At 37.2% G+C, this 23,830-nt stretch overlaps 1 protein-coding gene across 3 annotated transcripts in view; it reads left to right on the top strand.

Moving 5' to 3' along the window:
* The first annotated feature begins 4,458 nt into the window (after nt 1-4,458).
* Nucleotides 4,459-23,830, top strand: part of MAPK10 (mitogen-activated protein kinase 10) — a 312,569-nt gene continuing 293,197 nt past the window's right edge. For 2 of the 3 annotated variants that reach the window (XM_024574933.4, XM_024574935.4), the window contains exons 1-2: nt 4,459-4,888; nt 10,129-10,243. The gene's annotated coding sequence lies outside the window, so the exon portion shown is untranslated. The remainder of the gene's footprint in view (nt 4,889-10,128; nt 10,244-23,830) is intronic. The other variant, XM_053923049.2, reaches the window with a different exon arrangement.

Here is a 23,830-nt window from a genome sequence, read left to right as displayed (position 1 = left end):
GCAAAGTCCATGGCAAATGGGGATGAGTTAGACACCCTAGTCTGGGACAGTTTCAATAAGAGACCTTAGAATGCAGACTTTAGTTCATTCTACTGCTATTCACGCCCCCCAACAACACCCCCCCCAAATGAATGCACTTGAGGCTTGGATTCAAAAATTGAATTCTTATTTGACACTATACTTTCACTGATTTGATTTCTTTAGGTTCCTCTATTTCTGAGTCCCTTGACATTCACTTACTGTTGGAAAGCCAATTCCTCAGTGCCTTCCTGTCCTCAAGAGACTTGAATCCTGACGCGGAGTGATGGACTCTCGAGTGGAACCTAAGAATCTGCTTCTCGCCAGGAGTCTCTGAATAATCTGTTTTTTTAATATCTGAATTCTCATTTCTTGTTTTTAAACATCCATCACTTGTCTGCCTCATTATACAGGGATTCTAATCTCTTAGTATCCTGGTGACTCTGAGTCTGGCCTTTGTTATTCCTGGGTCTGCTCGGGTCGGCAGAATTAGGATTCACGTGTGGGAACTTACAGGTTAGGGGACTGTACCTTATTGCTCACTCAGCACTTTTTTTTTCTTGGGAATTGATGAAAACATTTTATAAACAGTGATTTAATTTAATTAAAGCAAAATGTGCTGATCTTAGAGAGTGATACTTTGAAGAGTTTTTGCAAATGCTTACACTTATGCAACAACTCACCCCTCTGTCGAGATGTAGAATATTTCCATCACTCCGGAAAGTTTCCTCTTGTCCTCAGTACAGTCCCCAGCTTGTGCCTCCCCCAAACTGAGTTCTGATTCCCATCACTATAGAATAGATTTGTCCACTCTAGAACTTTATGTAAATTGACTTATTTAGTAAATATTCTCTTTTGTATCATTTTTTTACTCAGCATAATGTTTTAGAGATTCATCTATATTGCATTGTCTGTTGCATTGTCTCAGTCATTCATTTTGGACATGTGCTATCCCAAAGATTTAATTTATAATGGAAGGGAGATCTGCTTGCTTGGAGAACAGGAAATATTCCTGGACATCTTCAGTCCTACCACAAACTACAAACATGACATTAAATAAACCTGTATACAAGGGATACTAAATACAATTCTGTGCTTTTAAAAATAAGTACTTACATTCATTTATTTATTTAAAACTCCTGTTTCAAAAACTCTTATGATGATAGTATTGATAGAATTTGGGTCATACTTCTGGATTAAATACAGTTCTATTTGAAAACACTTTGAAAAGATTCTGAAGTAGTTAAAGTTTAAATATGTAATATTATTAACAGAGGTTACCTGCTTTAACATTGTATAAAACTTAGCATTCCATAATAATATTTGAGATAAAAAGTTTTCATAGCTGGTGAAAAGAATTATATAATCACAGATAATTATAATTAACAATAACTTTTTACTGATCACCTACCATGCATAAGAATATATGATAGGTTGCTGGAAAAAGACTCTCAGAGAAGAGAGTGAGAAATAAATAGAATTAAGTCACAGTCAAATTTAAAGTAAGATATTATATGCTCATAAAATTAGAGCAATACAAAATACATTATGATAAATACCAAATGAAACAAAGGACACACTTTTGTGGGAGTTTATACGGTAGGTGGAACCACAAAAGCACAGTGCCTGGTAAATGCAATGATATCAATAGGTTTCTGTTCTTTTTTGTTCTCTCTTTCGATTAAAAAATCTGTAGTTTTGGAAATGGAGGCTCTAAAACATATTGTGTCAGATTGAGAAATGGCAAAAGAGACTTATATTCAAATCATCTTTTTGAAGGTTTTGAGTAAAGAATTATGGTTTTATCTGATAAGGAATGGGGTCTATTTTGGTGTTGATTTTTAAAAAATTAACTTGTATTAAATGATCTAATTTTAGGAATTAATTTTTGAATATAATATATAATCAACTTAGAAGACCATTTTAATCATCAGAGCATTACTGAAACAAGTAAGTTGAGAATTAAATCCTTAAATTATAAAATACACCCCAAAGTTTATGAACAATGTTGGCATCTACCATTTTCATAACTTGTACCATCAAGAATTAACACATAATGGAAAAAAGATTCATTTTAATTTATTTATATTTGTTGCTTTTTAATTGCTGAATTATATTCCATTATATGAATATACCATAATTTACCATTCTCCTGTTGATATACTTTGAGTTGTTTCTAGTCTGTATCATTTATAAATAAAACTAGCACAAACATTTATGTAAAACTTTTTTTAATGGACATAGGGCTCTATTCTCTTGGTTGACTATGAATAGAATTGTTGAGTCATCCTGTGGGTGTATGTTTATCATTAAAAAAATGCTGCCGACCATTTCCCAGAGTAGTTTTACTATTTTATACTCCCGTCATTTATGTAGGAGAGTTCTGGTTTCTCCATGTCCTAGCCAAAATTTAGTGTTGTTAGTCTTTTTAGTTCTAACTGTTTTTGTGGGTGTGAAATGACATTTGTTGCAGTTCTAATTTGGATTTCTCTGATGACCAATGATGTTGAGTACTTTTTTATATACCTATTGACCATTTATAAATCTTCCTTTGTTAAGTGCCTGCTCAAGACTTTTGCCCATTAAACAAAATTGTTTTTATCACTGGGTTGTAGATATTTTTATATAACCCAAAATTTGTGTGTATCAAGAGTATTTTCAGATATGTCTATGTTAAATATCTTTCTTTTAGTCTGTGGCTTGTTTATTCATTTTCTTAATGGTGACTTTGGATAAGTAGAAGATTTTAATTTTGATTAAGTCTTTTTTTCCTGTGGTGATGAATACTTTGAATCCTAAGAAATCTTTGCCTACTCCAAGATCAGAAAGCTATTTTTCCTTCTAAAAGATACATTTTATTCTGCTTGTTTTATAGATTTATAGCTTTTATGTTTCAGCACATAATTTGTCTTGAATTAATTTTTATCTTTGTAATGTGAGGTAAGAGTTTAAACTTCCTGTTCTCTTCATTGATATCCAGTTATTGGAAACTTACCTTTGGTATCCAAACTTAGAATATAATAACTTAAATGTCTGAATGCCAATTATATTGCATTATAAAGTTATTTGGCTAATTAGTACATACTTTTGCTTGAAACATAGTCATCTCGTAGGTAGGCCAATTGCCCAAACTAGAAGTTAATGATCAACTGATTCTTGTTGATTGTTAGAGCAATAGCCAAAATTTTAGTCCAAAAATGGACTAAAAAAGACAGCAAACTCATGCAAGACTTTCTTTTTCTAGATCGCCTCCCGAATAACTTAACTGCAGCAGCAACAACCACCAGAAAACCTGATGTGGTCTCGCGCAGTTTTATGATGTGTTTCAGTGTCTACAATCACTGCTTCCTTTATGTCTGTTGCATGTTATGTCTTTTTTGTTAACATGTGGAAGAAGCTCCTAATTCTGTGTGTAAAATAGTTCCAAAACATAATGTACAATAGTATAAAACTCAGCACTACTTGGTTGTTTAAGGAAAAAAAGATTTTGGTTAGATTAGTTAATTTGAGAAGTCCAAGCACTTCTCAAGTTAGGTCAAATATGTACTGAAAATTTTCCTTATGTAAAAAATATTTTAAAATGCTAAAAAAATTGGTAATTTTTTTTTAGTAGTGGAAGTAGTCAACTGCTCTCATTGAAAAATACTATTATTTGTAGATGTTAAAAGTATATGGAGACTTAAAAATATATTCTAGCAGTCAAAAGGCAGGACAAATTACTTAACTAAAATTGAGATATTTGCCCCAAATAGTAATAATGTAATTTGTATCAGTTTTCCACAGAATTACCTGCAACTTTTTTTTTTAAAAAAGAGCCAGTCGTGATTTGTCAATTCAAATTATTTGTATTTTGCTTCCACATTCAAATTGCAGTCTAAGAATAAGTTTTTGAGTTTTTGAGTTCGATCTAGTGGGTATTTATTTAGGACTGTTATTAAAAACAAGAAAAACAGGAAAGGAATAGTGCCCTGCAAATGCTCTGCGGGGTTCAGGCAGGACTTAAACGCTCACATCTCCTCTCAGGTTATTATCATCTTTGTTTGCTTTGACGTTTACTGATACTATATGTCTCTCTTTGTGTTTGCTGTTTGCAAAAAGCTGAGCTAGTGGAAAAGAAGAGATGGACTGTATTTCCAATGGTGTTTTGCACTGCGGGCATTTGTTCCTCAGGGCCAGGGCTGCATGGAGCCGATTGTTCCCTTTTTTCTCCGGATTGTGCAGACTGGCTGTCTGATGCCGTAGTTGCTGATAGTGGCTGCCAACAAACCCTATTCCTTTCCATTTTGCCTGGTCCTCATTTCACCGGAAAACACAGTAGCTGTAGCCGCACATAGACTTTTTCCTCTTTCCCTTTCCCCCTCTTACCCCTCCCTAAACCTCTCTGGGCTTTGACGTCATGTGTGCTCCTTTAAGTTGCCATAGCAACCCCATTCCCCAAGCCCTCTGTCCGTCTCCTCTGGTAGGTTCCACAATGGTACAGGCAGCATCACGCTGCACAATGGTTTCCAGGCTGTGAAAGAGGGTGATTCAGCAAGCCACTCTTCTTCTTCTTCTTTTTAAAAACCTTCCCTTCTCTTTTTATTTTTATGGGGGTGGGTGTTGCTTGTTATATGCTTACCATTTTCTTTTCTTTTTTCATTTTTACAATTTCCCTTTTTATTCCTCACCCCTCAATTCCTAGGGGCTTGAGTGACTTTAAGATTGGATTTTCTTGGAAACCACTTGTCCATCATTAATTTTAAACAATTTTCCCACCTCCAAAGAATTTGTTCTTTATAACAGTTTGGGATGTGGTTAATGAAAAACAAATAGGGAGGATTTCTGGGGCAAACACTGCTGGATGAGGATCGTAGTTCTGAAGCACGGAATGGTAGGTGGCTCTTTGCTCATTCTGGGTTCTAACCTGATTTTTGGAGGGTGTGGTGTTGTCTATTAATTGCTCCTGGTAGGGTGGGAGAACCAGGATGGGAGCGGGGTAAAGATGAAGTGGAAAGCAGGTTAATGAAGTGAACTACCTCTGATGCAAGAAACTACCAGCCTTTCCTTCTGTGCAGAGCATCTCTTCCCTGACGTGGGAGTATTGGAACCTTTCTGTTGGAGTGAGGGTTGGCAGAGGGTGGGAGGGAGGTTTCTTATTGTGACCAGGGATTTTTAGACCAGGGCAGAGCTACAGAAGGGAAGGCAGAGACGGAGGGGAGAGAGAGAGAGAGAGAGGAGAACAGCTGTGCTTGTTAGAAGTGCTGGCCTCAGTCCCATATCCAAAAAATGCTATGGGTTCCCTAAAACATTAAAAATCATGTCTTCAGTATGCATGTATATTTACTTCTGAGAGGTATAACTTAAATAAATATTTTGAGATATATTTACATATTTTAGTTGAGAATGCTATTTATACATTTTAGTTGCAAAACTAACGGCATTACTCTTGCAGACACACTAGGCTAAATTTGGGCTGGGGAGAGGAACGGAGAACAGGGATCAGCTTAGAGATAAGAGGCAACATTGGCACTGCAGTCATAGAGGTAAAGGGGTCCCTTTAAGAAAGTGATCTCTAGTCACAGCAGGCAGCATTTTTTTTTTTAATGGCATGGTTCCCAGGTATTCTGTGCTAGGACTGTGTCCCCTAGAAATGTCAGAGCTTTTTTGGGGGGCGAAAGATATATCATCAGAAATGAGCATGACAATATATTTATCAGAATTTGTATGTGTTTAGCAAAATAAATGTGATTTATTGGAAAGTCTTCAAGTTAATCAAGATTAGAGATATTTCAAGAAAATTATATATATACCCACATATATTTATTCCATATCCCCACATTTGCATTTAAATTGAAAGATTGAGTCTCTGCTTCAACCCCTTTAAAGACAGAACTTCCTGGGATACTGCAGTTCAGCCACAGAAAGAGAACGGCTTATCCCAAGGCAGGAAGCCCCGAAGCAGTCACAAGGTTGTTTACACCGCCCCGTCCTTGCTGCAGAGCCAGGCAGGGTCTGCACAGCAGCCCTCACCGCTGCTGGTCTGTTGATGATAACTTTTGCAAACGAAGCGGAAGGAGGCAGGCTAAGTCATGTGCGACAGGCCACAGCTCTGATGGAAGGAAAATGGGTATAAGTGCATCAGGCATTGCCAGCCCAGGGTCTGATTTCTCCCTCTATCCCTAGACTGCTCAGTGTCATACCCTGGGAGATCGCACAGAATGCTGATCAGTGTGCTAAAAATGGTTGCAGGAATGACCATTTCTCTCATGGAGGTTTCTGTAAATTTTATGCCTTAGGTGAGCATATATATTGTAAATATAGATACAGATGCTCATGAATGAGCTCACAAGCTTGTGACTCCACTTTGGAGCCCTTGGGTTTTGGGTTGGCTAGTTTGGATGTAGCAGTGTTGCTGCCTCTGGTATGTACTCCCTTCTCTACCTTGATGCCACTCTTACAGTAGACAGTCCTGGATTAGCTTATTGTACCACGTAGAGCAAACTGGATTTTCTCACCCCCACAATGGAACTAGAAAATCAGATGACAAAGGTAATATGACCTTAGAAATTAAAGAGTCTTCATGCTTCCTCATTTGCACATCACTCCCTCCTGTTGTTGCAAAGTATATTTAATTCGACGGGCTCCTGGTGTTATAAAACCTTCACAGTTTCGGTAAAAAGATTCTTGATGATGGGGCAGTGAGAAATTATATGTAGAGTAGAAAAATCAGCTGCCTCGAGCTTCCTGCCTGCGTGCCCCAGAGCAGCATCTGGTGTCGGGAGGAGTGTGTTTGCCCTGCTGGGAGGGGTGGCTATGCACAGATCCCAGAGGGACGAGTGTTTTTTTGCCGTCATTGTCTGGTATGTCTGCAGCTATTAGTATTTAATAGTTTCATAGACTCTGGTAAATATTTTTCAAGGTTAGAATGAACTGAGAATTGATTGTGGATGCTATAAAAATATATATATTTAAATTACAGGAACATTTTTAGGGGTTTTCTTATTAGTATGTCCTATAGGAAAATTACAAGGAAAAGGAATCTGCCTAACCTAAGTAATGTGAACAAGCCTCCCATATTTAAGGTAAAGTCTCTTATAATTAAAGGTTTTTTTTTTTAAAAAAAGATAAGTTTTATTGTGGCTTTATGTAAATGAATCTATTTTTGGATATAATCTTAGTGGAAAAGTATTTTAATACTAATGATAAAAGACAAAGACTAATTGGAGGTTTTCTTGTTTGTTACACATGGAGGCAGGTGCTTGCCTTTCCTGCTGTAGTTCTGGCCTCAGGTGACATTTGTAGCTAAAAGACTGCATGGAATTGGTGCGTCCAAATTGAATGATTACTCAGTTGCTTATGAGAATAATGGACTCAAAGCAAGAGAGAATTCCTCCAATTAGAATAATAGAAAACAAATTGACATTTAAATTTTTTTCTCCATTTCCCCTACTATTTCCTTTACAATCTCTTTTAATCTTTTGATTGGACATTGCAACACTTTTGCAAAAACAGGCAAAAAGTGTCCAGTAATGACAAGAGAGGAGTACAATGTTGTATTTGCTGTAGGCTGAGTGCTTCTTTCTTACCACACACGGATTTCTCACAACTTCTGAGGACCAAGGACTTGTAGTTGGGCCTACAGACTACTAGGGGTAATGCTTATTGGTAAAGAAGAACAGAATCCATTTGTTTCTTTCGCATCTTAGCTATATTTATGGCATTACATAAATCTGAGATGACACATGGTTGCTGAGTCAGATAAAAGATCATGCTGCATATTGATTGTTTGAAAGAGAAAATATAATTTAGAATTGGAGCTTGGATTTCCAGAAATTTACCTCTCTGTTCATATTTTCATAACAAAGTTGTAAAGTTGTTTTTTTTTTTAGGTTTCTTTATTTTATTTTTAGAGAGGTGGGAAGGGAGGGAGAAAGAGAGGGAGAGAAACATCAAATGTTTGCCTCTCACATGCCCTCAGCTGGGGGCCTGGCCCAAAACTCAGGCTTGTGCCCTGACCAGGAATTGAACCTGCCACCTTTCAGTTCACAAGCTGATGCTCAATCCACAGAGCTACATCAGCCAGGGCTAAAATTGTACAGTTTTGAATAAAGATTTTTCAGCTTGACCACATTGTGTCCTTATGAAAAATTCAAGGCAAATAGGGGGAAGTGAAGAATCTGTCTTCTATATGTTTTAGGTACTAATCCTCCCCACTCACCTTTATTTAATGGAAGAGAGCTTTATTTCTCATTGTGAATCTTGGTGGAGACTCTAATTGGATACCACAGATGATACTCAAAAATCTTTAAATTGAGATATTTTGGTTTGAAAACTGGACCTCAATTTCATATTTATTTTTGGTAAAGCATTTTTTTTAGTTGAATTGATGTTTTGGATTCCTAACAAGCCACTGTGGCCTTTCGTACTATTCTTATCCCTGGTGACTATGAGATATAAAACCCATGGGCTCCTGGGAAAATAGAGTTCTGAGTAGAAAAAGAAATGACCGAAGGTTCCTTAGAAGCATTCATAGCCCTGGTGACTATGAGATATAAAACCCATGGGCTCCTGGGAAAATAGAGTTCTGAGTAGAAAAAGAAATGACCGAAGGTTCCTTAGAAGCATTCATAGCCCACAGATGCTCTGAAACCGGCTGTGCTGTGCAGGTGTGAAATGAAGTTCCCCTATAGGCCAAGTGCAGAGTGGCCTGCACAGTGATAAACAGGATTTTGCTACGTTGTGTGTGTGTGTTTGTTAGAAAGCAGGAAATAAAAAAAAACCCCTCAGTAGTGACATAAAAGTACTAGAAATTCATTTTAGTGACTTGTCTTTATGGAAGTAAAACTGCCTCCTGGTTTTCAGATATCCTGGGTGCTTCATACGCTTCCTGAAAATGTTTCTTAAAATAATTATCCCCTTCTCATACATTGAAAATAGGATTTAAAAGCAATGATAGTGAAGGAAAGCTCCTAAGTTTGTTTATTTGATAATGTTTATTCAGTGTCTGTGCTACCTCTGTCACAGCCCTTATTACACACACAATAATTACCTATTTCTGTGTTTCCTGTATAACCTACTAAATCATAATCTGTCTGTCTGGCACATGGTAGGGGCACAATAAATGTCCCTTGAGTGAATGTCTCCCACACCCACAGTTCTCTGTTCAGGGCTACGGGTGGCAGAGTTTGTGAAACTGTAATATAGTTTCTGATGTTTGGGAGCTTATACTCATTTAGGGAGGTGAAGCTAAATAACAAAGATGGTATATGATGATATAGTTTCTGATTTGATGATAAGTGTAATAGGGATTCAGAGGAGAAAGAAACTCAGCTCCTGATTGGTGGTGGGTGACACTGGGGCCACTTTGGGATGGCCTGGGGGCAGGAAGGGATAGGGGGTAATTCCTAGAAACCATTGTAAGCCCCCCATCAAGAAAGGGACTCTTATTTGGGGCAGAGCGGACATTTTTTTGGGTGTGGTGACCATACTTTCCACACTAGAAAGCAAAATTTATGTTTGATGATGGGTAGAACGATGGAAACTGGTACGGTCCTAGAGAATCTGCTCCAGTGTCAAAAAGTAACAGTAAGAGATTGAAGTTACGAACCTACTTTTGGTTATGATCAGATTAGGGAAGAGCTACATATAGGTCACCTTTCTGCTTCAGACCAACTTTAATTTTATTTTATTTCACTTAAGTGTTTTTCAAACTTCTCTCAGTCCTTTTATCAGTAACCAAGTAACCCATTGTTCCAATGAAATGTTACATGAAGAGTAGAATATGCAAACGTGTAACAGTGGAGCTGTCCCAGTTGAAGCTTAGTAGGATGGCTTATATCAGAAAACCCAAGTCCACAAAACCAAATATCGGATCACCCAATATAGTAACACTAATTGGGCTCCTGTTCAGATTTTAAACTATCAGCTACTTTGGTGTCGGTAAACCAAAGTTCTTGTGCTTGCGATAACTGTACAGAGAGAACTGCTGCGAGATGTTTTAGTCCTCCCTGCCCCCCATCCCACATCACCCAGCACCAATTATCTTCTCAGTCATTTGGTTTTCTCAATGCAGGTGAAATTTCTGTTTACGTGTTAAAATCAACCCTGCCTGTGTTTTTGCTTTGATTTTAGGCCAGTATGAGAAACACCAATGGCAGGATCATCTCAGATCTTCATTATGGCAACTCATGCAAGAAGCTGTTGAATTAGATCCATTTCCTATACATGAGAACCCATTCAAGCAGTGGTGAGTTGTGAATTTGAAAATGTCCCTTAGCAGGAAACATGATCTATAGGAACAATTTAAAAAATATATTGCACATGATTTATTGCATATGATCTGAAGAAATACTTCTCTAAATAATGTCACTAAAGAAGTGAAAATCAGTAAGACAGAATGTTTAGCCGATGGTGCATGCTATTAATACCCCAGATAGCAGCGTGAGCTCTAGAGGTGATGAGTGCATTGCGTAACAGCATGATGCTATCCCCCCACATGATAACAGCCGACGTGACATGGCTGCAGTGAACAGTTTCATCAGGTTGAGTGACAGTTGGGTAACAGTATTATTCAGTGGTTTTATTATTTGTGATATAATTTTATATTTACCAGTTCATCCCCTCTAGGGAAGAATTGGTTCTGAGCTAAATTATAATGCACAATTGCTTTTACATATATACATATACACACATACACATATATGTATGTGCACACATATGTATGTACATTCATATATATATATATATGAATGTATATATATGTATAAGTGTATGTATATATGTAACATTTAGATCTTTAGAAATTAGGGAAGAGAAATCACATCCCAGTTTTATAAAATTTAATTTATGTACATTTTAGCCTACAAATCTTTTTACTTGATAAAAACAATATTAAAAACAATATTAAAATAGATCCAGTTGCCCTGCTAGTTGGAATCATTTTTTAAAATATTATAACAATACCAGCATACATAAGTAAAATATATTTTAAATCACATACTTGATGTTTCACAGCTACCAAAGTCAATAAGCAATAGATTCCAGCAGAGATGAACCAATTATCTGTCAAATTACATCTTTGAGAAATAAGAGTGGGACAGTGGTACTTGTAAGATTCCAAAAGAAGCTGTTTTCAGCTAGTGATCAATAGCTGTCTTCATTTGCTTAGTGGCTTATATGACTCTGGGTAGGTAGGCTGCCCTGTGAGCTAATGCATAACCTGTAACTACAGAAGACTGATGAAAGTAACCCTGTCTGTACCTGTTTCACAGCATGATTTTCATTGTAGTCTGCTTACAGTTACATTGACAAAGGAGATGTCATCGTCACTAGTCTGTGCTTAATCAACGTGTATTAAATTGCCAATAATCAACCATTTTCAAGCTAAAATTATATGGCTGAACTTAATTTTATGTTTTATTCCCAGTAATTTATGTATTATTCCCAGTAATGTAGAAAACATTATATTGTCTCATCTTTTACATTTATTCTTCGTGCATACATTTATTGAGAATCTCTGATGTAGATATCATCCTTAGCTCTTGGGCTAGGTGACAGAGACTGCACCTGCCTTAAAGTAACTTTCAGTCTAAAGGTGTAGCACAATAAAAATGCCATTCAAAGGGACAGATGTAATCTAAACAGTGTGATGCTTACACAGTGCTGTTAATGGGCAGACACGGGTGGTACAAGAAGTGCAGTAGAAGAGAGTCTAATACAGATGGAAATTTGTCAAGGAAGGCTTACTGGAGGGAGTGATATTTTTGGCTGAATGTGAAGGACAATAAAAGGTTAGAGGAAGGGGAGCAGTGGGGGCATTTTTCAAAGGTCCATAGGCTTGAGAGAGCATGATTGTTGTTTGGGGGGGCACTAGGTGTCATTTACTATGCTGGGACATAAATGGGGTTGGGGGAGATGAAGAGGGATACAGGGCATATATGATAAAGGATTTCTTAGGAGAAGCTAAGGAGTTTGGATTTCATTCCAAAATGAAGAACTTTTGAAAGATTTTAAGAAGGTAATTGACATGATCACATTTACTTTTTTTAATTATGAAAAGTCATGCACAAAGAAGAATGTATCAAAAATACAGTTTAAGGAATAATTATAATGCAAATGTCATACAACCATCATTCCTATTAATAGACTCCCAGTAAGCCTTTGCGCGTTCTTTTAAGATCACATGCTTTTCCTTCCTCACTAGAGGTAACCGTTAACCACGACCCTGCCTTTTGTCATACTTGTTTCCTTTTCTTTGTAGATTTTCCATATTGGAATCATATAATATATATTATTAATCACATAATTTTGCTAAACATTTTACAGTTCTTCATTATTTATTTTTTATGTTTTAATATATTTTATTGAATATGCTATTGCAGTTGTCCCATTTTTTTCTCCCCTGTTTTCTGCCCTATACACCCCCTCCCACCATCATTCCCCCACCTTAGTTCATGACCATGGGTCATTAATATAAGTTCTTTGGCTTCTCCATTTCCCATACTATCCTTAATCTCTCCATGCCTATTTTGTACCTACTATTTATGCTTCTTATTCCCTGTGCCTTTTCCCCCATCCTCCCCCTCCCCACCCCACCGATAACCCTCTATGTGATCTCTATTTCTGTGAATCTGTTCCTGTTCTAGTTGTTTGCTTAGTTTGTTTTTACTTTTGTTTTTTTAGGTTCAGTTGTTGATAGTTGTGAGTTTATTGTTATTTTATTCATATTTTTGAACTTCCTTTTCTCAGATAAGTCCATGCAATGTTTCATATAATGAGGGCTTGGTTATGATGAACTCCTTTAATTTGACCTTATATGGGAAGCACTTTACCTGACCTTCCATTCTAAATGATAGCTTTGCTGAATAGAGTAATATTGGATGTAGGTCCTTGCCTTTCAAGACTTTGAATATTTCTTTCCAGCCTCTTCTCTCCTGAAAGGTTTCTTTTGAGAAATCAGCTGATAGTCTTGTGGGAACTCCTTTGTAGGTAACTGTCTCCTTTTCTTTTGCTGCTTTTAAGATTCTCTCCTTATCTTTAATCTTGGGTAATGTAATTATAATGTGCCTTCATGTGTTGCTCCTTGGGTCCAACTTTTTTGGGACTTTCTGCACTTCCTGGAATTCTTGGAGGTCTATTTGCCAGATTAGGGAAGTTCTCCTTCATTATGTTTTTAAGTCAGTTTTCAATGTGTTGCTCTTCCTCTTCTCCTTCTGGCATCCCTATGATTCAGATGTTGGAATGTTTAAAGGTGTCCTAGAGGTTCCTAAGCCTGTCCTCATTTGTTTGAATTCTTTTTTCTTCATTCTGTTCTGGTTGACTGTTTATTTCTTCCTTCTGCTCCAAACTGTTGATTTGAGTCCCAGTTTCCTTCTGGTCACTGTTGGTTCCTTGTACATTTTCCATTATTTCACTTTTCATAGCCTTCATTTTTTCCTCTATTTTGCAACCATACTCAACCATTTCTGTGAGCATCCTGATTACCAGTGTCTTGAACTGTGCATCTGATAGGTTGGCTATCTTTTCATCGCTTAGTTGTATTTTTCCTGGAGCTTTGATCTGTTCTTTCATTTGTGACATATTTTTTTCTGTCTAGTTGTGCCTGTTATGTAGTAAGGGGCTGGAGCCTTAGGTATTCACCAAGACAGGACAACCCACTTTGCTGGGTTGTGGCACTGTATGTGGGGGAGGGGTCTGAGAGGGAACAATGCCACTTGCTCAGCTCTTGGCTGGCTTTCAGTCACTTCCTCTGCTTTCCACAAGCAAAATGGCCCTTTCTGGTGCTGATTCCTGCACCAGAATCATTCTAGGACCTGGTGCATTCTAGGCGAGTGGTTTTGTGTACATTCTAGGACCCTGTGGGTCTCTCCAGTGAATTCTCCTGTGAGTCTGGAAGTTTCTCCTGCCATCTCAACTCCCACAGGTTTTTTTCAGTCAGAGGTTTTGAAGCTTTATTTTCCTGCACTGGAACCCTGGGTTGTGCTGTCTGTTTTGCACCCCAGTTGTTCCTCCCAGTTTATCTAGATGCAGATGTGGGACCACCCCTTTGCCAGCTGCCACCTTGCTGTGAGTCCTCTCCACCCTGGCTGCCCATCTCTATCCCTCCTACTGGTCTGGATGGATGTTTCTTCAACTCCTTGATTGTCAGACTTCCATACAGTTCGATTTTCTGACAGTTCTGGTTATTTTTTGTTTTTACATTTGTTTTGTTTTTCTTTTGGTTGTGCAAGGAGGCAGTGTGTATCTACCTACACCTCCATCTTGGACATAAGTCTAGTGTACAATTCTTCTTAGATGTTGAAGCATGCAGTTTATTCATGTAAATTGTTGTATAGTATTCTGCCCCATGAATATACCAAACTTATTTATCCATTCTACTGTTAATGGATATTTGGATTGTTTGAATATCACTTATACTAACATATATTACCTGACTTATATATATTTATTTAATAGATGTATTTATAAAAAGTTATTAAGTACATAAAATACTCTTTATACATATATACACATACATATAATTGCTCATAGATTTTAGTATACATGTATAGGAGCTTCTCTTGATAAGTATCAAAGAAATGAACTGAATTTTGGGGTATGTGAACATTCAGGTTTTCTAAATAGTGCTAAAATATTTTTTCCAATCAGTTACATCAGCAATGTTTGAGACGTCTATGTGCTCACCATACTTGATTTATACGGTTTTTTTTTTTGCTGGATGATATGATAATTTTATTTATGATTTATACGTTCTTAAATTTTGCTAATCAGGTGGATATATAATTGCACTTATGATATTATTAATTTGCATTTTGCTGATTACTAATGAAGATCTTTTCATTTTTTCTTGGCCATTTTATTTTCCTCTTATGTGAAGTTCCTGCTCAAGTCTTTATGAGATTTGTGTTTCAAAATAATACCTAGCATTTATTGAGTTCTTTCTCTGTAGTAGGCACTGTGCTAAGCACTTTAAAAACATTTAATCTTATATCATTTTTATGACTTACAGTTAAGGAAATTCAGGTTTAGGGAGGTTAATAACTTGCTAGCAACCACACAGCTACAAAATTTCAGACTTAGCATTCAAGCCCAGCTCTTTCTGACTCCAGAATTCTTCAATTTATCGAATAGTGTACAGAAAGTGACTATATTGGAGCCAGAGAGAGCACTTAAGGTGCTGTGGCAAAAATCTAGTTTAAAAAGAATAAGGGGGACTTCTGGCCAAATTGGAGGCATAGGTAGACACACTGTGCCTCCTCACACAGCCAAAAGAAGGACAACGACAAAATTAAAACAAAAAACAACCAGAATTGACAGAAAATCGAACTGTATGGAAGTCCGACAACCAAGGAGTTAAAGAAGAAACATTCATCCAGACTGGTAGGAGGGGCGGAGATGGGCAGCTGGGCAGAGAGGACTCATGGCAAGACAGTGGCTGGAGGACCAGGGCGGGGCAAGGTTGCGGCTGGCAGACCCAGCGAGGCGGTGAATTGTGGACTAGGTGGTCCCACATTCACGTGCAGATAAACTGGGAGGAACATCTCGGGAGCAAGACAGAGACAGACCACACAACCCGAGGTTCCAGTAATGGGAAATAAGGCCTCAAACCTCTGATTGAAAACACCTGTGGGGGTTGAGGCAGCAGCGGGAGAAACTCCCAGCCTCACAGGAGAGCTAGTTGGAGAGACCCACAGGGTCCTAGAATGTACACAAGCTCACCCACCTGGGAATCAGCACTAGAAGGGCCCAGTTTGATTGTGGGTAGTGGGGGAAGTGACTGAGAGCTGGCAAAGAGCAGAGCAAGTATCATTGTTCCCTCTCAGATCCCTCCCCCACATACAGCATCACAACGCAGTGTTGTCGGATGCCCTGCCCTGGGGAACACCAAAGGCTGTTCCTTATTCATAACAAAGGCTGTTCCTTATGCACCCCTTATACATAACAGGTGCACCAAGAGAAAAAAAATATGGCCCAAATGAAAGAACAGATCAAAGCTCCAGAAATCATACAACTAAGGGACAAAAAGATAGCCAGCTTATCAGGTGCACAGTTCAAGACACTGGTAATCAGGATGCTCACAGAATTGGTTGAATATGGTTGCAAATCAGAGGAAAAAATGAAGGCTATGCTAAGTGAAATAAAGGAAAATGTCCAGGGAACCAATAGTGATGGGAAAGAAACCAGGACTCAAATCAACAGTATGGAGCAGAAGGAAGAAAGAAACATTCAACCAGAAAAGAATGAAGAAACAAGAACTCAAAAAAATGAGGAGAGGCTTAGGAACCTCCAGGATATCTTTAAACATTCTAACATCCAAATCATCGGGGTGCCAGAAGGAGAAGTGCAAAAAATTGAAAACTTGTTTGAACAAATAATGAAGGAGAACTTCCCCAATCTGGCAAAGGAAATAGACTTCCAGGACATCCAGGAAGCTCAGAGAGTCCCAAAGAAGCTGGACCCAAGGAGGAACACACCAAGGCACACCATAATTACACTAGTCAAGATTAAAGATAAAGAGAGAATCTTAAAAGCAGCAAGGGAAAAGGACACAGTTACCTACAAAGGAGTTCCCATAAGACTGTCAGTTGATTTCTCAAAAGAACCTTGCAGGCAAGAAGAGGCTGGAAAGAAGTACTCAAAGTCATGAAAGGCAAGGACCTACATCCAAGATTACTCTATTCAGCAATGCTATCATTTAGAATGGAAGGGCAGATAAAGTGCTTCCCATATAAAGTCAAGTTAAAGTTCATCATCACCAAGCCCTTATTATATGAAATATTAAAGGGAATTATGTAAGAAAAAGATGGTAAAAAATATGAACAGTAAAATGAGAATAAGCTCACAGTTATTAACAACTGAAACAAAAGCAAAAACAAAAATAAAAACAAACTAAGCAAACAACTAGAACAGGAACAGAAACCACAGAAATGGAGATCACATGGAGGGTTATCAGTGGGGGACTGGGTGGGGAGAGAGGGGGAAAAGGTACAGAGAATAAGTAGCATAAATGGTAGGTAGAGGATAGATAGGGGGAGGTTAAGAATAGTATAGGAAATGTAGAAGCCAAAGAACATGTATATGACCCATGGACATGAAGGAGGGGAATGCAGGTAGGAGGGGGTGCACAGGGTGGAGGGGAATGAAGGGGGGAAATGGGACAACTGTAATAGCATAATCAATAAAATATATATTTTTAAAAAAGAATAAGGGTATAAACTGAGAATCAGCAGTAGGACATAAATACAAAACAAATGGACTCAGTGATGTGGGTAAAGATGAAGGATTTATTTTAGAGTAAGTTTTAGTTTTTAAGTTTTATTTCCTGTTGTTCTGTTAGTTGTCCCAATTGTTCCCCTGTTCCTCTCCCCTGCCTCACCCACCCCCAGCTCCCATAGTCAGTCCCCATCCTGTCGTCTATGTCCATGGGTCATCCATACGTGTTCCTTGACTGGACCCCTCCCCTTTTTTCCCCTGTTCTCTCCCTCCCCTCGGTCCTCTGGTCACTGTCAGTCTGTTCCTTGTTTCCACACCTCTGGGTCTAAGTTCCTTGTTTGTTTTGTGGATTAGGTTCCAGTTATAAGTGATATCAAAAGGTCTTTGTCTTTCACCTCCTGGCTTACTTCACTTAGCATAATAGTCTCCAGTTCCATCCATGCTGTAGCGGAAGGTAAGAATTCTGTCTTTCTTTTTGCTGCATAGTATTCCATTGTGAAAATGTACCAGTTTTTTGATCCACTTATTGATTGATGGGCACTTAGGCTGTTTCCAGCACTTGGCTATTGCAAATAGCTCTGCTAAGAATGTACGGGTGCATAAGTTCTTTTGAACTGGTGTTTCAGGATTCTTATGGTATAATCCCAGCAGTGGAATAGCTGGATTAAAAGGCAGTTCCATTTCTAGTTTTTTGAGGAAATTCCATTCTGTTATCCATAGTGGCTGCAGCAGTCCGAATTCCCACCAACAGTGCACGAGGGTTTCCTTTTTTCCACATCCTCGCCAAACTTACTGTTTGTTGATTTGTCAATGATGGCCATTCTGACCAGCGTGAGGTGATATGTCATTGTGGTTTTAATTTGCATCTCTCTTATGGCTAGTGATGATGAGCATCCTTTCCTATTTCTCTGGGCCCTCTGCATATCCTCCTTGGAGAAGTGTCTGTTCAGGTCCTTTGCCTGTTTTTAAATTGGATTGACTCTTCCTGGTGTTGAGACCCATAAGTTCTTTATATACTTTGGAGGTCAAACTCTTGTCTGAGTTATCATTGGCAAATATGTTTTCCTATACAGTTGGTTCCCTTTCCATTTTGATGATGTTTTCTTTAGCTGATAAGAAGCTTTTTAGGTTGATGTAGTCCCATTTTTTTATTCTTTCCTTTGTTTCCCTTCCTCTAGGAGACATATCAGTGAAAATATTGCTGCATGGGATATCTGAAATTTTTGTCTATATTTTCCTCTAGGACTTTTATGGTATCCTGGCTTACATTTCAGTCTTTTATCCATCTTGAGTTTATTCTGGTATATGGTATAAGTTGGTTGTCTAGTTTCACTTTTTGCATGTACCTGTCTAAATCTCCCAACACCACTTATCGGAGACGCTATTTTTACTCCATTTTATGCTCCTGCCCTTTGTCAAATACTAATTAACCATAGGTACATGGGTTTATTTCTGGGCTCTCTATTCTGTTCCATTGATCTGTATGTCTGTGCTTATGACAGTACCAGACTGTTTTGATTACAGTGGACTGGTAATGTAGTTTGATATCAGGTATTGTTATCAGGTATTGATATTAGGTATTGATCCCTCCTACTTTGTTCTTCTTTCTCAAGATTCCTGAGGCTATTCAGGGTCATTTTTGGTTCTATATAAATTTTTGAAATATTTGTTCTAAATCTGTGAAATATGTCATTAGTATTTTAATGGGGATTGTGTTGAATCATTTCAGTGCTTTGGGTAGTATGGAAATTTTAATGATTTTAATTCTTCCAATCTATGAACATGGTATATGCTTCCATTTATTTGTGTCTTCCTTAATTTTTCTTTTTCAGTGTTCTGTAGTTTTCTGAGTATAGGTTTTTTACTTCCTTGGTTAAGTTTATTCCTAGGTGCTTTATTTTTATTGTTGCTATATTAAATGGGATTATTTTCCTATTTTCTCTTTCTGTTATTTCATTGTTAGTGTACAACAATGCCTTTGATTTATGAATATTGACTTTATATGCTGCTATTTTGCCAAATTCACATATTAGGTTGAGTAGTTTTTTGGTGGAGCTTATAGGGTTTTTTTTTGTGTGTGTGTACACTATCATGTCATCTGCAAATAATGACTGTTTTACTTCCTCTTTTCCAGTTAGGATGTCTTTTATTTCTATTTCTTGTCTGATCATTGTGGCTAGAACTTCCAATACTGTGTTGAATAAAAGTGGTGGAGGAGGACATCCTTATAATGTTCCTGATCTTAGGGGGAAAGCTTTTTGTTTTTGTCCATTAAGTGTGACATAAGTGTATGTTTCTCATATAGGGCCTTTATTATGTTGAGGTATGCTCCCTCTACTCTCACTTTGTTGAGTGTTTTTATGATGAATGGGTACTTTATTGAATCCTTTTCAGTATTTATTAATATGATCATGTGATTTCATGTTTTTTTATGTGGGGTATTACACTTACTGATTTGTGAATATTATACCATCCTTGCATCCCAAGGATGAATCCCACTTGATCATGGTGTATGATATTTTTAATGTATTGCTGGATCCAGTTTGCCAATGTTTTGTTGTGGATTTTAGCATTTATGTTCATCAGCAATATTGGCCTGTAGTTTTCTTTCTTTGTTGTGTCTCTACCTGGTTTTGTAATTAGGATAATACTGATTATCCCTCATAAAAAGCGTTGGGAGTCTTCCCTCCTCTTGAATTTTCTGGAATAGTTTGAGAAGGATAGGAGTTAGCTCTTCCCTAAATGTTTGGTAAAATTCTCTTGTGAAACTGTCTGGTCCAGATTTTGCATGCTGGTATTTTGATTACTCCTTCAATTTCACTAAGTGTTATTGTGTGTTCAGGCTTTCTGCTTCTTCTTGATTTAGTTTTGGAAAATTCCATGTTTCTACATATTTGTCCATTTTGCCCAAGTTGTCCAGTATCTTGGCATATAGTTGTTCATAGTAGTTTCTTACAATCCTTTGTATTTCTATGTATCCATTTTAATTTCTCCTCTTTCATTTCTGATTTTATTTATTTGAGTCCTCTCTTTTCCTTGATGAATCTAGTTAAAGGCTTGTCAATTTTGTTTATGTTTTCAAAGAGCCAGCTCCTGGATTTATTTATCCATTGAGTTGTTCTTTCAGTGTCTATGTCACTTAATTCTTCTCTGATCTTGATTATTTCCTTCCCTCTATAGCTATGGGCTTTGTTTGTTGTTGTTCCTCTAGTTCTTGTAGATGTAGAGTTAGGTTGTTTATTTGAGATTTTTCTGTATTTTTTAGGTACAAATGTATTGCTATGAACTTCCCTCTCAGGACTGCCTTCTCTGTGTCCCATAGTTTTTGGGTAGTTGTGTGTTCATTTTCATTTGTTTCCAGAAACTTTTTGATTTCTTCCTTGATCTCATTTTTAACCCATTCATTATTAAATAGCATATTATTCAGTCTCCACGAATTTGAATGTTTTTGAGTTTTTTCCTGGGTTTCTAGTTTCTAGTTTCAAGCCATTGTGATCTGAGAAAATGATTGATATGATTTCAATTTTCTTGAATTTGTTGAGGCTTTTTTTGTGCCCTCCCTTGTGGTATAGTTTGAAAATGTTCCATCTGTATTTGAAAAAAATTATATTTTGCTTCTTATTTTTATGTATGTGAAATCATTAAGGCTTTTCCATTTAAATTCCAATAATTATAAACCATGAATTGATTTCTTCTTTTGTGAATTTCAATATTTTATTTATACCCCAAAGATAATTTATTATTTGTTATTTATTTATTTTTTATTAATTTTTTAGTTGTTGTTCACAAGTGCAGTTGTCTCCATTATACTTTGTTTCTTTGTGGTAAAAGGTTCTATATATATCAATTAAGTCCATTTGATCTAGAGTGTTGTTCAATGCCACAATATCCTTGTTGATTCTTTGCTTGGAAGATCTATCCATTGTTGATAATGGGGTGTTAAAACTTCCTACGATAAGTGTGTTGCTGTCAATATCTTTCTTGAAGTCCTCCTCGATTTTCCTTATATATTTGGGTGCTTCTATGTTGGTGAATACATGTTTACAAGGATTATATCTTTTTGATGGGTGTTTTCCCTTTAGTATTATGAAGTGCCTTGTGTCTCTTTTTATGGCCTTTGTTTCAAAGTCTATTTTGTCTGATATAATCATTGCTACCCAACCTCTTGTTCATGTCTGTTTGCTTGGAATATTTTTTTCCATCCCTTCACTTTCAGTTTGTGTAGATCTTTTGTTCAGAGGTGGGTCTCTTGTACACAGCATATGCATGTCATGTTTTCTTATCCATTGTCTACCCTATGTCTTTTGTTTGGAGCATTTAACCCATTTACATTTAGGATTATTATTGAGAGTTACTTATTCATTACCATTTTTTCTTTGCTCTTGTGTTCCTTTCCATTTCGTTCTCTTTTTTTATCTCCTTAATGCAGTCCCTTTATCATTTATTGCAATGCTGGCTTGGTGGAGGTGTATTCTTTTAGCATTTTTTTGGGGGGGTCTGGGAAGCTGTTTATTTCACCTTCCATTTTAAATGAGAGCCTTACTGGGTAGAGTAGTCTTGGTTGTAGTCTTTGCTTTTAATTACTTGGAATATTTCTTGCCATTCCCTTCTGGCTGAGAAATGGAATGTTTCTGTTGAGAAATCAGCTGATATCCTTATTGGAGCACCCTTGTATGTTACTAGCTGTTTCTCTCTTGTTGCCTTTAAGATTCGCTCTTTGTCTTTAAATTTTGCCATTTTAATTATTATGTGTCTTGGTGTGGGCCTTTTTGGATTCATCTTGATTGGGACCCTATGTGCTTCTTGGACTTGTATAACTTTTTCTCTCATCAAGTTAGGGAAGCTTTCTGTCATAACTTTTTCAAACTGGTTTTCTATCCCTTGCTCCTTTTCTTCTCCTTCTGGTATCCCTATGATGTGAATATTATTACATTTCATGTTGTCCTGCTGCTCCCTTAAACCATCTTTGTTCTTTGTGAGTCTCTTTTTGTCTTGTTGCTCTGTCTGGGATTTTTTTCTACCTTGTTGTAACTTGCTGATTCATTCTTCTGCTCTATCTAGCCTGCTTTTAATTCCTTCTACTGTGTTCTTCATTCAGATGTTGTATTCTTCATTTCTCCTGGCTCTTATTGCAAGTTTCTGTGTCCTTTTTAATGTTGGTGTAGTTCACAGTAAGTACCTTGTAGCTTCCCTGGAGTTCTTTGTAGTTCTCACTGAATTCCTTGAGCACCCTTATAACCATTATTTTGAACTCAATGTCTGATAGTTTTCTTGCCTCAATTTCATGTAGCAGTCTTTCTGGAGATCATTCCTTTCCTTTCAATTGGGTGTTGTTTCCTTGTCTCCCCATTTTAGGTGACTCTTCTTGTTTGTTTCTGCTTGTTAGATTGATTTGCATTGATCCCCTGTCTTTGTGGTGTGAAGTTCCGTGGTAGGAGACCTGTGGGGCTCAGTCGTACAATCTCCTTGATCTCCTGATCTTGATGCTGTTTATATGCCCTTTATGCTGTTTATGTGGGCTCTCTTATTGTGATTGGGTTTTGATTGTTGTAGGGTCATTCTTTGTTGGGTCCTTCGCTCCAGCTGGCTGACTGATATTCATACCATCCACAATGTCTTATATGCTGTTGTTCAGGTTTTGTCAGAACAAAACTGAACAGACCAGAAAACAAACCCTCAGCCACAATATAACCCCCACCCACAACCACACTATCAACAGCAACTGAACCAATATTAATAAAGGTGTAAAAAGACTAAGACCATTATAGGAAGGGAAAAACTAATATGAAATGACTAACTGAAAGAAATATGATTTTGAGAGGGTAGACAGAGGGTAAATAATAATAGCAGGAAATAGAAACAAGGCAAATAGAGAAAATAAAATCTACATCACAAATAAAAAATGGAGGTAAGGAAGCAGAATGGATAAGAGAAGGAAAGCATATAGTATTAGGTTTAAACAAAAATTAAAAAAAAACATATAGTGAAAAAAAGTAGGAACAAAATTGGAGAAAAAGATCTACCACAGCAATATCAACAACAGATGAACAAAAATTAGTATAGGTGGGATGGGAATGAGAGGGGGAAAAAGAAAGAATCAACAGCTTGAGAGATGCCTAGAAGGAAGAGAAGTGATTTTGAGAGGATAGAGGGATAAGGAATACTATGAGTGAGGAATAAAATCAGGCTAAGACAGGGAAAAATTGAGGTTAAAAAGAAAAAAGGAATGAGCAGGAGGAAGGCAAAATGGAGTAGTAGAGGGGATGGTAAAACTTGAGATTTGAAACACAAAAATAGTGAAGATCTGGAAATAAAATTGAAGAAATGGAACAACAAACACTGTATCCACAACCAAGAAGCTAAGGTTGTTAAAGGTGGTGAGAGACTAAGTGTAATTAAGAATGGGAAAAGGAATGTGAGATGACTAATGACAAGAAAAGTGTTTCTGAGAGACTGGAGGAGGGAGAGATAGTAAGAGTGCAGGACAGAAACAGGTGGTAGCAAGAGAGAAAATAAAATTTAAAACAAAAATAAGAGGAGGGAAGAAGGTAAAATGGAGTAAGAGAAGGGTGGAGCAAAATATGAGGTTTGAAATAATCTAAAACATAAAAATTAGTGAAAT

Source organism: Desmodus rotundus, chromosome 4 (genome assembly GCF_022682495.2).
Source record: "Desmodus rotundus isolate HL8 chromosome 4, HLdesRot8A.1, whole genome shotgun sequence".
Classification (NCBI taxonomy): domain Eukaryota; kingdom Metazoa; phylum Chordata; class Mammalia; order Chiroptera; family Phyllostomidae; genus Desmodus; species Desmodus rotundus.
The sequence above is the reverse complement of the archived record's forward strand: the minus strand, read 5'-3'. Positions and strand labels throughout refer to the sequence as shown.